This window comes from Cariama cristata, unplaced genomic scaffold (assembly GCF_000690535.1).
Source record: "Cariama cristata isolate BGI_N322 unplaced genomic scaffold, ASM69053v1 scaffold13920, whole genome shotgun sequence".
Classification (NCBI taxonomy): Eukaryota; Metazoa; Chordata; class Aves; order Cariamiformes; family Cariamidae; genus Cariama; species Cariama cristata.
Window position 1 is genome coordinate 47,060 of NW_009595375.1, and position 4,386 is coordinate 51,445.

Sequence of the window (4,386 nt, forward strand, 5' to 3'; positions counted from 1 at the left end):
CCCCCGCTCCGTCGGAGCCCCGCGGAAGGTATGAGCCGAGGCTCCGGGGCCGGGCACCGCCTGCTCACATGGCACTCTCACCCAGAGTTAGCTTAAGTGAGTCCAAAGGTAATTTTGGTGATTTTGAAGCAAAATCGTTAGTAAAATAGACCTAGAAGCAGCAGAGAGCTGTGAGCCCGCTTTAAACTGAGCACTGTTCTTGCAGAGGGAGTATTGCTTCAAGCCGCTCTTTACAGGTCAGAAAGGATCGTGGTGACAGTCTCCCTCTGACTGATCCCTTCTCCCGACGATGGGCTGAGTTCCCACCTGCAGCCTCAACCAGTCCAAAAATGTCCTGCAAAATGTGAAGAGCAAGGAAGGATTGCCACCCGAAGTCGGAGAAGAGGCAGAGGGAGCAGGGTCGGGCTGTAAGGAAGGACCACAAGGATGCAGTGATAACCGGGTGGAGAGTAACCGTCGGGGGGATGCACGTCTGTGTGGGAAGGACTGGTGCTGGCATGTAAGGAAAGAAAAAGATCGCTGCGGCAATGCAGGAACGTGGAAAGATGTTTTGTAAGGGCAAACTTTCCCTGTTGGACATTAATTGCTTTTCATGGGTACAAAATGCACTTTAAGTGATGAAAGGAGTGGCTGACAAGCAACGCTGTATTCAACAGATATCAGAGAATGCAGCCTAGGTTAATCACCTTCTCTAAAAAAAAAATAATGTTTTCCGAAAAGACAACCATCTGTCTGAGACAGAATCTTATCTCCAAACTCCTGTTGTCTACTTCAGTGAGAAGGGGAGCAAGAAAGGGAGTGACGTGGGGCAGTGAGGGGACTCCAGCGGCAGCCGTGGTGATTTTATTTTATTTTTTTCCTTGGCATCAGCCATCAGCTCTTTGCATGGCTTCCCGTGGACTTTCCTCCTGGTTACCTTCGGCAGCACAAGCAACGCCAGGAGCTGCCCACAGCTCCCTCCGGGGCTCTGAGCTTCCCAAGCGGCATCCGCAGCCGCTGTGCCTGCTGACGGAGTTTATTTAAATAGGCGGGGAGAAAGTGTTTGTGTTTGCAGAAGGCAGCGTATAATGTAAACTACCTCCGTGAGGTTTTAGGAAAAAAAACTGGTATTCATGCCACTCCATAATTGAGGGATACCAGTCAGGTGGAAGATCTTCCCAGGGAGTGGAAGGAACAGCCTGGGAAAGAAAAATCTGGTGTTTCTGCAAGGTTGCATGGCCCCTTTGAAAAGGCGTATGAGGCGTAGTGTGTCCCCTTCCCAAAGCTTTACATTTTCCCTCTAAGTTAGTCTCTTCTAATGGTAAGGGGTGGGGAGGAAAGCGTCAACCCATCAGTCGGGGTTTTCAGATGCCGGTAGGGTCCCTTGGGCTTTTAGGGCCTTTGGGCGCCTGGACCACAGAATGTGCTGGTGGTGATCAGCGAGTCTGTGCAGCCAGGTGAGTGACGGGCCGTAAATGCCCATCAGGGAGGACCTGCCCTTACAGCTGCCTCAGTGGCTTCATTAGCCACACCTTCCCTGAAAATGGGCAAGTGTCAGTCAGGGCGCTCCGGAGGTGGTTAAAACAAGACGTGCTCTAATACCCCAACTTCTTTCATGTCCTAGTGCCTTGAGGTGCATTTAGAAAATGCGCCCAAGTTTTGTCTCATACGGTAGGATTTAGCCAGGAGACATTGAAGAGAGCGCTGTACGAGTGTCGTTAAGGGAGCTTAGCAGCAGGGTGCCGGTGCGCGTTGTGGGTGTACGTACGTATATGTGTGCGTGTGCGTGCAAACGCACAACTTGCGTACGTACACATCACAGTAAAGTTTTAGACTTTGTAGGTTTAGAAGAACGTGTAGGTACCTACGGTGTAGCGTGTTTTCTGCGCGTTGCACCAGTGTTGCTAATTTTCTATGCCCATACGCACATACACGGAGACCCCACAAAAACTTAGCCCTTGTTTTATGCAAACTTGTCCAAGAAATTCCCAACCTAGTATCCTAATTCTTAAAGCACAAAAAGTATTATAGAAAGTCAGTATTTTTTTTTAAAGGGACTGAAAAAAACATACAGGCATTTCCAGTTTTGGTACATGGAAAGCTAGCTCCTGCTAAGCTCTGCAGGTATTAAGCTCGTTGACATCAGAGTAAGTTTAGTCTATACAACTTTCCAGCATAAGTAACTTTTGTTTTTTCCATGAAGCCGGCTAACTATGAGCACATTAGTCTGGCAGAAGCCAGAAAGCAATACTGTTTTGTAATTTGGGCTTTCTTTACGGATAGTATTCCCATTTTTCCATTATTTGGTTTAGGCAACTAACTGGTCCCAAGTTTTTCTTCATTAAAAGAAAAAAAAAAACAGCCTCCTTTTAATAAGTATATGCTTCACATTTTCAAACTTAAATGGCATAGAATTTTTCACTTGATCAGAAAGCTGATTTAATTTGCTGCTAGGTTAAATGTTAAAGGTTTCAGTCTTATGACCATGAATTCTCAAATTAAATTCAGTGCATTGCTTAAATTTCTAGCTGCAGTGCATTTAGCCTAATTGCCTCGGTAAGTTGGGTGCTTAGTAACTACTACTCTTCTGAATTTTCGTCTTTAAAGGCAAGCAATGAAAGAAGCCTGAGGGGCACAGGTGGGCTAGCCTGCTCTTTGGGATTCACCTGTGGGGTCTTTGGATATCTCTTCCAGTCTGACCGCATCCTCAGACCATGTCTGATGAGGCTGTTCTGCTGACAAGGGAGGGCATTTAAACACCTGTAGGTTTTAGCTATTTAAGCCCAAATCAGTTTTGAAGCAACAAGAAAGGCTGGGCAAAATGGTTCAGATTTCAGTCAGTTGTCAACTAAATGTGTGCACTGGGCCTTTAAGTATTTGGGCAGACACATCTTGATTGCTTAGCTTTTGTTTTCACCCTTGGAAAGTCAGCTGGATAATACCCTGTAGCCAGAGTCTGTTCTGTGATGCTCTAAGTGGGCTGGGCTGGGGGCTGAGAGGGAGAATTAACAAAAACCAGAGTTATATTTAGCGTTTTGCCCCAGTTTTGTGAGCCAAGCTACTCGCAGTCATTTTCAGTTTCCTTGCAATTTCTATGCAAGTCATGGGGACTTAAAACGATCCCACCGATGCAGTCTTTAAGGTGGGCTCTTCTCCTCGGGGACGGGTCGCAATGCGGACACGGGGGTGGTGGGAGCAACAGAGGAAACTTCCACCGACGGCACCCGGCAGGGGCAAGCCCCGAGTGCCTAGTTTTTTCCTCTTTGTTTACAGCATTTTTAAGGCTTTGAGTTCTCACGCAGCACATATGTCATTAAATGGCTGATGCCTCTTTGCACACGTTGTTGTGATGGCCTGTGGCAGCCTGAATTAATTGTTTCAGTAGTTGATGGTGGTTACTAGCCGTAATTATTATAATTTGCATTTATAAAAACATCTTTCATCTAAGGATCTCAAAATGCTTTTGCACACATTTAATTAAGCTTCACAACATCCTGTGAGGTAGGTGTCAAGAGTGGTGTTATATCCATTTTTACACAGGTTTCTCCAAGAAAACAAGGTCAGTCCCTGCCGTGACTGCTCTTTGGTTCACGTCCCACTTGCACAGGACGGAGCAACTGGCGGAGCTGAAGGAGTTAGGGGTGCTGATCTAGGTCACTGTGCATCTCCCACATAGCTCTTGCTGCTGCCGTGCTGTGGGGACACACGCACTAAGCCACCGCAAACGCAGCCGGAGCAACCTCAGCCCAGATTTCCAGTCTGAGGTGGCCCTTTCTTTCCCAGGAGCACTCCAGCACCAGAAAAGCCTTGGGAAGAAAACCAGAGAAGCACCCTACGTATTGCACAAGATGACATAGCCCATCCTGCAAAGATCTGTTCTTTCTCTAATTTCCTACCTTAACATTTACGCCTCTCTTTGCAGTCTGCGCACAGCAAGGCATTGCTGCTGCAGCCAAAGCCAAGAGCCTAGCTGCAAGCAACCTAAACCCTTTATCAGTCACTCGCTTGTTCTAGACGAGGCAGCACGTACTTCATCCCCAGCCCCAGCCTTATGGGCAATCAACACTTCTGAGATCTGCTAAATCCTAGATTACCACTTGGCTGTGGTATTTAAAAGTGAGGATCAACTCAAGCAAGATAGACTTGGAACTTGGGGGGACAGCAGGAGGAGACAGTTTTCCAAAGCTCATTTCTTTTTCAAACATATGACTACGTTGTTTAAATTGAACCTGGCTCTCTGTAAGCTCTGTTGATCACCATGTTAGCCCTGAGGAAGATAGCTCTAAGTAAGCACTTGCAAATTGAGTAAGAAGTCCCGGGCCATACCTTCACAAGTCCTTTACCATCCCCATCAATTTATAAGGGCTTGTTTACATGTGGCAATGACTGGATTAGCTATTTTGAAAG